At 41.9% G+C, this 14592-nt stretch overlaps 1 pseudogene; it reads left to right on the top strand.

Moving 5' to 3' along the window:
- Window positions 1–421: 421 nt before the first annotated feature.
- Window positions 422–14134, top strand: LOC147118627 (Ig heavy chain C region-like; annotated as a pseudogene).
- The last annotated feature ends 458 nt before the right edge of the window (window positions 14135–14592 follow it).

The raw sequence follows: 14592 nt of genomic DNA, 5'->3' as shown, positions 1-14592 counted from the left end.
TTTTCTAGTCATCTCTGGACCCAAATAGTGTAGCTATAGCCAGCCATATTGTAAATAGAATCATATTACTCATCTCCCGCATTCAGATACATAGACCTAAAGCAATTCATAATATAGGGGATACTTTATTGGTACAGAGTGAAGGAATAGATAGCGGGGGAAGGAGTAACATGTGCTGGCAGTCTCCTTAGACCCTGATAATGTAAATTAATCTCAGAGATTCACATCCGCTATGAAGGAGTGAGGAAATAAAGGGATTTCATTGACATTCCAGATGTGAGTCCATTCTGTTGGTGATGTGGAAGATGTGACGTGGTTCCAGTAGCCGCCTCTATCAGGGGGTAAATAGGCTTGTAATCTCGCCCCCTTCTACCAGGTATTTAACTGCCGGTCACTGGGACCGCAATACAACAGTCCGGGAGCGGGTTTGCTCAGTGAGTTCTTGCCAGGACCATTTCCCACACATTGCCAGGAGGATGAGGTCGGCGATTTCTCTCAGTCTGTTGCTGGCTTTCTTATCCGGTGAGTAGTTTTTATTGTCCAAGTTTCTCACTGTTATTGTCTCAGTGTCAGTCTCTCTCTGGAATGTTACAGCGTCAGGAATCATTTCTCCAGGATTAATCCTCGGAGTTTTTGATTGTTTTTACAGGTGTCCAGTCGGATGTCGTGTTGACTCAGCCAGAGGCAGAGACCAGGAGTCCCGGAGGCTCCCTGAGACTGACCTGTAAAACCAGCGAGTTCGATCTTGGCAGCTACGCCATGCACTGGGTCCGACAGGTTCCCGGACAGGGGCTGGAGTGGCTGGCTAGATATTATAGTTCATCAAACAATAACAACGCCCCAGGGATTCAGAGCCGATTTACTGCGTCCAAAGACACTTCAAACAGCATCTTCGCTTTGGACACGAAGAACCTGAGGATCGAAGACACCGCCATCTATAACTGTGCAAGAGAGTACTACTACAGGGGGTACAGGGTGGCACAGCAGTTACTGTCAATACAAAAACCCTCAGCGTTAATTGAGTGAGCCTGGATCGGTGCTCGCTTTCACAATCCAACTGTAGATGCAGTGAAGTCCTACTTGTGTCCAGCACTGTCCACTAGCACAGTTTAACTTGGTTAAATTGTGATAATTAATCATTGATCAGTTGGTGATTTCAATAACTGTTCATGGGTTACTCTGTGAAATATAAAACATCAGGGAATTTATAAAGAGTGAAAAGTATCCATTGACACATTTATCATTTTACGAAGATCCATTTTGACTTTGCTTTTCCTCTGGGATGTGAATATTTAAACTAATGTTGGATTTCTGCTGTTTTACGCAGAGCTGGTTATTGTGTGACCCAGCCCAGGGAATGTAACACTGTGACGCCATGGACTACTGGGGACAAGGCACATGGTGACTGCAGGTAAGAAACATTCACTCTTTCAGTAATTGTTTTATTTGTTTCTTTATTTTATATTTCTGTTTATTTCAGTAATTCATTCATTCACTGAATCTTGGGTTTGGTGGATGCTGTATTGAGATTTTTTGCAATGTTCCATTTGATTCTGCTGCAAAGGGTTCATAGAATTAAACAATTTCTTTAGAAAACGTTGTTGAGAGATTGAGCCCCTGATTGATGTGATTTGGTGTTTATCTGCTGATGAGACTTTGCCCCTCGTTTGCTTTAAATACCTAACAGCTGTTGAACTGTTTGGCATTTCTGCAATGTTTAATCTTGATGACACCTCGTGGTTGCAGGTTTTCTGATCAAGTGTAAACATTATGTGACTAAAATGTTTGAAGTAAGATTGTAGGTAGAAAACAGAAAGCATTAGCGGTCAAAAATAATCTTAAGATATTTTAATGTATTTTTATTTGTGATAATTACATTGTCATCTATTAATCTAATGTTCATCCATCGGTCATATTCAATAAGTGAAATGTTACTTTAATTAATAGCTACATAATTAACACATTTGCAGCCAGAACATATTTAAATTAATATCAATTACATTATTATAATTTAGTAATTACACCCAATATTATTAAAATATGCTATAAAATCAATATTAATGTATTAAACATAATCAGTTTGCTCACAATTCTGCTGTCATTGTTTATATTTCTGTTTATTTCAATAATTAGTTATTTCAGTGATAGGCAGGATTGGTGGATTCTGTATTGAGATTTTATTGCAATGTTATATTTGATTCTGCGGAAAGGGTTTATAGAAAAAGTTGCTGCTCCATGAAAGGTTCTGTCGAGGGAGTCAGCCCCTCAGTGATGTGATTTAGTGTTGATCTGCTGAGTAGAGTTTGTGCTTTGGTTACACTGAATAACTCGAATTTGTGAACATTTTTGGCGTTTCTACAATGTTTAATGTCGGTGACATCGAGAGGCAGCAGGTTTCTGATCTAATGCAAACATTACATGTGTTTAAAACTGTTTGAAAGAAGATTGTAGGCAGAAAACAGGAAGGTTTTAGAAATCAAAAATCATTGAAAGTTATTTTAACATATCTTCTTATTTAAGTGATAATTATGCATTCAACTATTAATCTATGGTTTGCGATGCTCATATTTAATGCGTGAAATGTTACTGTAATTACGAACTATATAATTAACACGTGTTAAGGTTGTAGCTAAATTAAATTTATATTAAACAACGATAATATCCCCCAATGTCACTTAAATATGCTATAGTATTAATGATAATTTACTAAACATTATTCACTTTCCACAATTCTGTGCTACACTGGGCACAATTAACATGAGCGGAACATTTTAAAGGTTGGAGACAGTTTTTAAATATGCCTGCAATTATTTCAATAACAACATATTGATTCCTCCGCTGTGTTCAGTTTCATTCGGGGCGCGCAATTACTTGATACCTCCTGTTTTACACAGATGAATGACGGTTTGTATTTAAATACAACTTAAATCCTTGTTGTAAATTGCAATGTGTCAATTTAACATATCTGCTGAGTTATTAAATTCATACTGTGCAGGGGAAACCTTGTTACTCTTTCAAAATTATTGGTTGTTTGAAGGCGAGACAATTATCATTAAACTAATCAGCAAATTCAAAGACTGAGAGACAGACGCAGTCAAAGAATTGTTCACGTAATTCTATTTTAATTCAAGGAAGGTTCAGACTGCGTAAGGCTGGAGACAAACAAATAACACATTGAAATTCAAGCACATTAATTTAATCACAAAAGGTTCATAGGATGTTGTTTTAAATTCAAATTAATATCTCCCATAGCTCTGCTGTAAACGGGATAGAACGATAGGCAAAGGACAGAGTATATCTGAGAGTTATGTTTAATTCTTATCAATAGTAAGTTGATTAAAAAATCTCTCCTCCATTTTCTCATTACGTTTCAGTGTCCCAGATGGTTTGAATTAATTGTTCTCCGTCATTTTTACACTAATCATGCTGGAGATTATTTTCAATAAATAACGGAATATATTTAATTATTAATTTACGGGCATTATGTGAATTACGGGAGTAAAATATAAAAGATTGTCCGTGTTGTTAAATAGATAAGGCTCTGTTATTGACTGTAAACAACCCGAGTGGTTTTTAATTCATAAAAATATTTTTTTATAGTTAAGATTGAAAAGAATATTTCAACTCGATAGTCAGGCTTTAGTAAACAGGCTGTGTTACCGCCCATCAGTAGTTAGTGAGATGTGACCCCGGCCGGACTTTGCCTTTTTAAATAACCCATTCCTAAATCCATAATGTGAAACCACACTGAAAATAGACAGAGTTTAAGTTATATCAGAGAGTTCAGAAACATGAAATGTTTACAAAGGTGTAGGTAGAGAGCAGGACCATATTAGAAGTTCGTGATCATTTTTAATTATTCAAATGTGATTTGATTTAAGTAAAAATAATATATTTGTCTGACTGCATTATGTATAAATATGATGTTTAATATATTAATATTGATGAATTATCATGCCAATTTAATTAAAACCCTAATATTTCATAAGTTATCAGGCAGAAACAGGTTTAAAATTACTATTAATTAATTTTATTAATAAGGCTAGAGATGACAAATAACGCACTGAAATTCGAGCAGATTAATTTAATTACAAAAATTACAGGTGCATGTGGTTCTGAGGGGGAAGGGCCAGACAGGCTCGAAGAATATTTTCAATTATATGGTGTAACATTAGTTAACATGAATATTAATGTAGAATATAACATCAGTGCTAATTCATTAAACATAAATGACCTCCCACAATTGCGTTGAATACTGGACAGGATTACAGTTACTGCTAAATCTCAAGCGTTGGAGAGAATTTTAAATTATGTCTAAAAGTAATTTAGAAACAATACATGACTTACTCAGCTGTGCTCAGCTCGAGAAGCTGTTGCTGCAGATTTTCCCTCGATGATTTTAAAGTTTATATTTAATTAAAACATCAGATCAAAGCAATAGGTAATCGGTTTTCAATGTAAATGTCACCTGGTTTGCTGAATTCTTCCTCTGACATTGAGTTCTCTGTTACGGGCAGAACATTGCTTTGAATGTGAATTATTTCGATATATTTATTTTCAGGGAAATTAAATCATACACGGTTTGTAACATTGTCGACAGATAGGGAGAAATGGTTGGATGTTGAAGTGTTTTTTCATGAATACCAGTTTAATTTCAAAGAAGGTGCAGAGTTGTGGTGGTCGAAAATTGACAAGAGATCAATTAGAAATGAAACAGCTTCATTGAAATTGACAGATTGAACAGATCTATCTGCTAAGAGCTCAATTGTTGCACCGTTTGTGTCTGTTCTGTTTCCGTGCGCCTGCTCACTGTGTGAGACTCAGGAGTCCTCCTGATTGGTTGTAAACCTGCTGGTTCGTGCTCCTGTATTTCAGAAAGTGTAATTTGACTCAGTTATTTAAGAAACTTGTACCTGTGTAACTTGAACGGTTGACTTTAAGGTTGAGGAGGCGCCTCGGAAACGAGATCAGTAACCCAGTTTGTGAAATTCAGATGGAGCATTTCAGAAACATGGCAGAGAGACTATAGAAGGAGCTTTGATCAGTTTCTAACCCATGCTGTACCTACCCTGGGTATGTTTGACGGGAAAGTGTAGAGGGAGCTTTATTAGGGATCTAAACTTTGCTATACCCGGAGTGTCTGACAGGGCAGTGGAGTAGGATATTTAATTTGAATTCAACCTTACCTTATAGCGCATGACAAAGTAAATCTCCATTTGCAGTGCTCTATCGTATCTGTCCTGTATCGGATCTGAGAGTGTTTTTTGCAACAGTATTGAAGTAACCTTAATTGACATCTAACTAATAAGACGCGAGTGCTGAAGACAGATATATAGGAAATATCCATTTCTACAGTGAAACATCCGCGCATTTATTGAGTTCAGTCTTCATTCAAAAAAATCTGCCCAATTTTTTATGAATTGATAAACTTTAAACATTTTGAGTAGCAGATAATGATTGAATGAGATTGGCCTGATCCTGAGCCCACTTTCAGAACAAACAGTTTCAGGAAGTGACAGTAATGCTTCAGAAAGCAGCGCCTGTTCTGATCTGATGGGAGGCTGCAAGTTATTTTGAGAATTTAAATCGACAATAGTGTCACAGAGTTATCCAGCACAGAAAGAGGCCCTTCGGCCCATCGTGTCCGCGCCGGCCATCAAGCCCTGTCTATTCTAATCACATTTTCCAGCACTTGGTCCCTAGCCTTCAAGTGCTGATCTAAATGCTTCTTGAATGTTGTGGGGGTTCCTGCCTCTACCACCCTTTCAGGCAGTGAGTTCCAGATTCCAACCACCCTCTGGGTAAAAACGATTTTCCTCAAATCCCCTCTAAACCTCCTGCCCCTTACCTTTAATCCATGCCCCCTGGTTATTGACCCCTCTAACACGGAGAGAAGTTCCTTTCTATCTATCCTATCTCTGCCCCTCATAATTTTGGACACCTCAAACAGGTCCCCTCTCAGCCTTCCCTGCTCTAAGGAAAACAACCCCAGCCTGTCCAGTCTCACTTCGTAGCTGAAGCGCTCCAGCCCAGGTAAAATCCTGGTGAATCTCCTCTGCACCCTCTCCAATGCAATCACATCCTTCCTATAGCTTGGCGACCAGAACTGCACACAATATTCCAGCTGTGGCATAACTAGCATTTTGTACAGTTCCATCATAACCTCCCTGCTATTATATTCTATGCCTCGGCTAATGAAGGCAAGTACCCCATATGCCTTTTTAACCACCTTATCTACCTGTCCTGCTCCTTCAGGGATCAATGTACATGCACACCAAGGTCCCTCTGATCCTCTGTCTTTCCTAGGGTCTTACCATTCATTGTGTACTCCCTTGCCTTGTTAGTCCTCCCAAAATGCATCATCTCACAAATTTCAGGGTTAAATTCCATTTGCCACTGTTATGTCCATCTAACCAATCCATCTGTAGCCTGAGACTTCCCTCCTCACTATTTACCACTCCAAAAACTTTCGTGTCATCTGCGAACTTACTGATCATACTTCCTACATTCATATCTAAATCATTAATGTACACTACAAACAGCAAAGGACCCAGAACCGATCCCTGCGGTGCACCACTGGACACAGGCTTCCAGTCGCAAAAACAACCTTCGACCATCACCCTCTGCCTAATTCCACTAAGCCAATTTTGGATCCAATGTGCCAAATTGCCCTGGATCCCATGGACACTTATCTCCTTGACCAGTCTCCCATGCGGGACTTTGTCAAAAGCCTTACTGAAGTCCATGTAAACAGCATCAACTGCACTACCCTCATGCACACACCTAGTCACCCCCTCGAGAAATGCAATCACATTGGTTAGACATGATCTCTCCCTGACAAAGCTATGCTGACAATCCTTGATTAATCCTTGCCTCTCCAAGTGGAGAGTAATTCTGTCTCTCAGAATTTTTTCGAATAATTTCCCTACCACTGATGTTAGGCTCACTGGCCTGTAATTCCCTGGTTTATCCCTACTACCCTTCCTGAATAATGGTACTACGTTAGCTGTTCTCCAGTCCTCTGGCACTTCCCCTGTGGCCAGAGACGTTCTGAAAATTAGTGTCAGAGCCCCTGCAATCTCATCCCTTGTCTCACACAGCAGCCTGGGATACATCTCTTCTGGGCCTGGGGATCTATTCACTTTTAAGCCCACTAAAACCGCTAGTACCTCCCCCCTCTCAATACTAATTTGTTGAAGTAAATCACAACCCCCCTGCCTGATTTCTATGCCTACATCATCCTTCTCCAGAGTGAACACAGATGCAAAATATCCATTTAAAACCTAACCTACATCATCCGGCTCTACACACAGATTGTCAATTTAGTCCCATATGGGCCCTACTCTGTCCCTTAATATACTTATAAAACACCTTGGGATTTTCCTTTATTTTGCCCACCAGTGTTTTTTCATGCCCCCTCTTCGTTCTCCTAATTTCAATTTTAATTACCCCCCAGCACTTTCTTTATTCCTCTAGGGCTTCCACTGACAATGTGGTGCTTTACTCTGTATCTAATCCGTGCTGTACTTGCCCTGGGAGTTTTTGATGGGATAGTGTAGAAGGTGCTTTACTCCATATCTAACCCGTGCTGTACCTGCCCTGGGATTGTTTGATGGGACAGTGTAGAGGGAGCTTTACACCGTGTCTAACCCGTGTACCTGCCCTGAGTCCGTTTGATGGGCAGTGCAGAAGGAAATCTAACCTTTTATTTACAAGGACTTGGAGTTTGATGCACAGCTTCAGCATAGATTTACCTTTTATCTAATTAGTGTTATTGGTGAGCTGGGAAGCTTTAATGGGACAGTTTATGGGAAGCTTTACTTTGTATATAATTGCGCTTTACATAACCTGTACAATTTGAAAACGCATTTTGTAGGGAATTTACTTTTTCCAAACTGTGATCTACTAGAGCTGGGAATGTTTGATGGGACAGTATGGATAAAATTTTACGCTGTATCTAAACCGAGTATCACCTGCCCTTACAGTGTTTGATAGGGCAGTGTCGAGGGAGCTTTACACTATATCTAACTTCTACTGTATGTGAGCCTGAATATTTGACTGGTCTGTGCATAGCGAGTTGTATTCTCTATCTAACTCATCTTGACTCTGACCTGGCAGTGTAAAAAGCTATATATCTCTTGCTATATTTGACCCGGAGTACCTGACAGGAAGGTGCCGAGGGAGCATCACCCTGCACCCAAACCTTGCTGTACGTGATCTGACAGCCAGGGTAGTGCAGAGCGAGCGTTACTATATCTTATCCGTCCTGTATCTGACATTATGGTGCTTGGTCAGGCAGTCTCCAAGGAACCTTAATCTGCAGCTAACCAAAAAACTGCGAGGGCTCGAGCCAGATTTATAAAAATAAATTCTTCCATTGGCCATATGGAACAACGCACGCTAATTGATGTTAACATTCTTTCTGAAACAAATGCCCAAATTTTAATGAATATAAACATTTTGACTATCAGAGAATGATTGAATGAGATTGGCCTGACCTGAGCTCACCTTCAGAACAAACAGTTTCAGGAAGTGTCTGTAACGTTCCAGAAAGCAGCGCCTGATCAGATCTGATGGGAGGCTGGAAGTTATTTTGAGAATTTAAATGGAGAATGTCGAGACTCCCGCTCCAAATAACCATCATGGGAACCTTAAGTTTGCAACCATTATTTGGTTTAATGGGGGACCGCACTGCATAATTTTATCCTGTTAGTATAACATCCGATCACCACTGCTCTCTGCCTCCTATAGATTTATAATGTTTAAGGATTGCCAATATTAGATATTTAGAGAAAAAACCTGACACGATGTTTAGGTTATATTCGGTACAAACAACAACAAGAAGTGACTGTCACGACCCAGAAAGCAGCGGCTGTTCTCACTGGTGGGAGGTCGGGAGGTACTTTGGTAAATGAAATGGAGCATTTAAAGAGAATCTTCAATAAACCGGATTTTGGAACCATATTGGACGTGGATTATTAATTGAGTGGGAAGGACGAGGAAACTCAGGAGACATCCATTCAATAGAATGGGATAGAGCACAAATCACAATGCGCTGAAGTGCATCGGTCTTCCTCAAATACTGAGAAGGAAAGAAATAGATTCGAATCAATCCCGATTTATCTACAGCTTCAATCTTAGAAACTAGGCAGTGGAAATGTTTTCTGTTGAATTCTATGTTCATCAAGCTTTGAGTTTTTCTCTAATTTTATAAGTGCGGATTACACTGTTACTTTTGAAGTGTGATCACTGTTGTTTTGCAGGGAAACGCAGTATTCAATTGGCACAGAGCAAATTTCCAAAAACTGCAATGACATAAATGACCAGAACTGGCGTTGATTGAGAAATAAATCCTTGCCGGAATAGCAGGAAAACCTCTCTGTTCTTCTATTTTATGAGCCAATGAAAGATAATTTATCGTGGTGACGTGCACAGGTTCTTATTTTTGTAATGCGATAGAGCTCGGGGACAGAGGGGTGTGTTCCTGACCAGGGGATCGTCAGGTGCTTATGATGGAACTGACAGAAGCTCAAATGTCAATGTAGGTTTGGATCGGAAAATGATGGAATGAGTTTATCGTGTAATCAAATTTCGAGTTCTTTGGTCGTTTTATAATGATGGATTACAAAGTCTAACTTGTTCAATTGGCCGTTCTTTCCCAGCGACACAGTCTCCTCCCACCCTCTACGCCTTGCTCTCCTCCTGTGAACAACCCAACACTGGCGGCCCCGTCACTTACAGCTGTTTGGCGATGGACTACTTCCCGGAAATCACCAGCCTTTCCTGGAGGAAAGATAAAGAGCCGATCACCACTGCATTGAAGACCTACCCGTCAGTGTTCAACAATAAGGGAACCTACACCCTGAGCAGCCAGTTAACTATCACCGAGTCAGAGGTGGGGAGCAGCACAATCTACTGCCAGGTTCGACAAAGTGGGTCGGACTTGAGCGTCAAAATGCCAGGTTAGTGTTGTGGGATACAGGAGAAAACTGAAAAGGTGAGGCATTAGGTTCAACGTTTACAGAAACTTGGTTAGTCCACACTTGGAGTATTGTGAGCAGTTTAGGTCTCCATATCACACCTAGTGTATTTGCAGAGTTCCAGTCTCCATATCACATTTACAATGCTGTGCACAGTTCTGGTCTCCACATCACACTTAGTGTATTTGCAGAGTTCCAGTCTCCATATCACATTTACAATGCTGTGCACAGTTCTGGTCTCCACATCACACTTAGTGTACTGTGCACACTTCTGGTCTCCATATCACACTTCGAATACCGTGTACAGGTCTGGTCTCCATATCACACTTCCTGTACGGTGTAGAGTTCTGATCTCCATATCACTCCTAGAATACTGTGCACAGTTCTAGTCTCTGGAAGTGCCAGGTTAGTGTGAGCCTAACATTAAAGGACCTGTTAAAATATAAGGTCACTTTGTATTCCTAATCATTTATTTTATAGGGAATGTCATTAACATGTGTTCTTTTGAAGGTTCTAAACGGGACATCGTCCCTCCAACTGTGATCTTCACCGTGAGTTCCAGTGAAGAAATCAACAGCAGCCGATATGCAACCGCCGTGTGTTCAGTCATAGATTTCCGTCCAAAGTCAGTGATCGTGAATTGGCTGAAGAATGGACAACCCATGGATCCGAGCTTCGTCACCTCTCCCGTCTTTGAAGTGAACGGGAACTTCTCGGCGACCAGTCGGCTGACATTCCCCGCCGGGGAGTGGTTCGCTGGCTCTGTCCGTACCTGCCGGGTCTCTCATGAAGGAATCCCCCAAAGCCGAAACATCTCCAGATCTCAGAGTAAGAGGCACAGCCCCGGGAAATCCCAGATCATTCTGAGCGCTGCTCTCAGTCAGGACTTTTATTGGAATTAGTAAAAAGCGCAGAACTGTTTCTAATTTCCAATCACACAGTTTGTGTTCCCTTCCGATGTCAGTGCTGACTCAGGATTCCTGACGGTTCAGGATTCCAGCACTTCGACAAAGGTTTCCCTCAGCTGTGATGTCAGACAGTGGGTGAGGTGTCCTTAGTCTCAGGTTTACCCTGAGAAAGCTCTATTTCTAATTTACAATCATGCTGTTTGTGTTTTCTTCCAATATAAAATAAAAGAAAAACTACCTTTACATAGCGCCATTCCCGACCTCCGGACGTCCCAAAGCGGTTTACCGCCAAGGAAGTACTTCCTGAAATGTGGTCACTGTTGTAATGTAGAAATCGCGGCGACCAATTTGCAGACAGTAAAGTCCCACAAACAACAATGTGATAATATCCAGATAATCCTGTTGTTTAGTGATGTTTGTTGATGGAGAAATATTGGCCTGGACACCTAGGAGAACTCCCCTGCTCTTCTTTGAAATAGTGCCATGGGATATTTTACGTCCACCTCGGTTTAAATTCTCTTGCGAAAGACGGCACCTCAGGCAGTGCAGCTCTCCCGCAGTGCTGCACTGGGAGCGTCAATTTACATTTTGTGTTCAAGTATTTGGAGTGAGACCTGAACCCACGATCTTCTGAATCAGTATTCCTCATGGTTCAGGATTCCAGCACTTCACCAAAAAAGGGTTCCCTCTGCTCTGATGTCGGCCTCAGGTTTATCCCGAGTTGCTGATCATATTCGGAGCTGCAGTAGGTGTCTGGAAACCTTTACTGGTAACTGTCTCGGGACCCACTGCTAGAAAGGACATCTACCCTATTTAGAGAACTGCATTCAATTCTGGGCACCACATATCAGGATGGATATACTGGCTTTAGAGGGGCTTGATTGAAGATTTAATAGAATGATACTGGGGATAAAATTGTTGAATAATGAGGAGCGGCTGGACATAAGAGGCTTGTATTCGTTTGAGTATAGAAGATTAAGAGGTGATCTAATTGAGGCGTTTAAATTGATACATGGAGATAGAGAGAAACTATTTCCTCTTGAGCGGGGAGTCCAGAACAAGGGGCATATGCTTAACATTAGAACTGAGCCGTTCAGGGGTGATGTCAGGAAGCACTTCTTCGCACAAATGACAGTGGAAATCTGAAAATCTCTCCCCCAAAAAATCTGTTAAGGCTGAGAGCCAATTGAAAATGTCAAAGCTGAGATTAACAGATGTTTGTTAGGCAAGGGTATCAAGGGTTACAGAAACAAGGCGGGTAGATGGTGTTGAGGTGTAGATCAGCCATGATCGCACTGAATGGCGGAACAGGCTGGATGGGCTGAATGGCCTCCTCCTGTTCACATGTTTCTATTACTGCCCTGCGGACATATTTCCTTCTGACTCTCTCACCAGACATATTCAGTGCTCACTAATGACAGAAATGAACAAACTACTTCACATCGGCATTACAGATTATTCACCACCACGACCTTTCACTTCTCCTCTGACGGGGGCTACAACCCAAAATCGCAACAAGACATCAGAAAATTAACTTTGTTTCATGTTGCACCTAAAATCTTGGATTTCATTTGACACTCGGTTTGAATCAGTGTAATTTTCCTGCAGAGCTCTTGCCGCTGGGGGCGGAACCATTATAATTAGCGGGAATGCGTTAGGGCACAAGGATATACAGACGGGCGTAAATGTGCAAGGGATTTCGGGAAGAGCGCTATTTACTGCCTAATAAAATTGCGGCCGAATTTATTCAATGTTTTTACGCCGGGTATTTGCTTCACAGCCCATTACAGGAGGCTCTGGGAGCAAATACACAGGAAATGTTAAAGGGCCTCCAGGAATCCTTGTCAATTCGTTGTTCTTCCAATAACGATAGTGTTTATGCAACAGCGAGAATTTGATATCTCAAAGGTGATTTATTCTCCCTGAGAGAGTGAAGGCTGAATACTGCTGTCCTGATTCTGAAGATGAAGCTTTGCTTGACTTTAATTTCTGTTCACAGATGAGATCTAATGCAACGATCCCGAAATCACTCTTCCCCAACCGTCACTGGAAGAGGTCTTACTGCAGGCGACGGTGACCTTAACCTGCGTCGTGTCTAATGCTCCTTATGGAGTCAACGTGTCCTGGACCCGAGAAAAGGAGACTTTGAAATCAGAGATTGCCGTCCAACCCGGAGAGGCTCCCAACAGCGTGATCAGCAACTTAAACATCTCGACACAAGCCTGGCTGAGGGGGGATGAGTTCACCTGCGTGGTGAGCCATCGGGATATGCCGACTCCTATAAGAGATTCCATCCACAAGGAAACAGGTGAGCGGTGAGATTGTAGCAATAAGTGAGACTCTGTGACTATTTCCGGTGATGGTGCACGGGCCAGTTCATTCTATTCAGTGTTTTAACGGACCGCTCTGATAATTCAATGGGTAATTCCACTAACTAAACCCTCTGGGACCCGAGATGATGCATTTAAAGGGAAGCTGAATAAGTCAATGAGGGAACAGGGAATAGAATGATCTGTTATTTGGGTTAGATGAAGTAAGGTGGGAGGAGGCTCGTGTGGAGCATAAACAGCGGCATTGACCAGCTGGGCCGAATGGTCTGTTTCTATGATGTAAATTCTATATAATATTCTAGTCCAAGTCTTCAAGCTCCCAGAGAGAAGGATTGCATCTCCCTCTGCTCCGGGCTGGAAAACCGGACAAGACACACAGGGGAAAAGGGAATCCTTTAATATTCAACGCAAAGCACATTTGTATCACATCTAACCGCCGGTTTCACTGTCTCTGGAATTCTCCAGTTTATTGACCTTTATTGTGATTGTTCTGCAGCTAAAGATCCGCGGGAACCGTCCGTGTCTGTCCTCCTGCCCCCGGCAGAGGAAGTCTCCGCTCAGAGGTTCGTCACTCTCACCTGCTTAGTGAGAGGTTTCTCCCCCCGAGAGATCTTCGTCAAGTGGACCGTCAATGACAAGCCGGTGAATTCCGACAACTACAAGAACACCGAGGTGATGGCGGAGAACGGCAGCAGTTCCTTCTTCATAGTCCATTGCAGCGGAGGAGTGGGCCAGGGGCGCTTCCTACTCCTGTGTGGTGGGACATGAAGCGGTCCCCCTTAAGATCATCAACAGAACGGTTAATAAGTACAGCGGTAAACCCAGTTTTGTCAACATTTCCCTGGTTCTGATGGACACGGTCAATTCTTGTCAATGAGAATCTCTCGATTGCATTTCAGTTCTTGAATAAAACCAATAAAGGGCTTTTCTTCCAATCGTCATTTACACACACAGCCGCTCAATTAATTTTGTTTCCTATTTTTGCCAAGGGGAGGGCCGTTTATCTGAAGCAGGATATTTGCCGGTCTCGGGCCCAAGGCTTGTACAACCAGCGCTCCCATCTCAGATACACCACGGACTAGAGACAGAGTGAAGCTCTTTCATTCCAGGATTCCTCAAAGTCACTTCAGCAACTTCCCTCCCGCTGGGGGATTCAAATAGTTCCCATTTCAGACAAACAAACGCAGCACATTTAGATCTCGGTGTCCCTGTTTCTCGTGCTGTCCATCTCTTCAGAATTGGAGCTAGTTTTATTTTGCAGCATCGCTCCCTCTGGGATCTGAAATAAGGCCACACACGAACACGAACTGTAACCCCCACCAGAGAGAGGGGAAAGAGCAATTGTTAAGCCACTGTATCCCCACTCCACCACCA

This window comes from Somniosus microcephalus, chromosome 4 (assembly GCF_052327205.1).
Source record: "Somniosus microcephalus isolate GS21.2 chromosome 4, FLI_Smic_1.0, whole genome shotgun sequence".
Taxonomy (NCBI): domain Eukaryota; kingdom Metazoa; phylum Chordata; class Chondrichthyes; order Squaliformes; family Somniosidae; genus Somniosus; species Somniosus microcephalus.
Note: the sequence above shows the minus strand (reverse complement) of the source record. Positions and strands in the feature narration are given on the sequence as shown.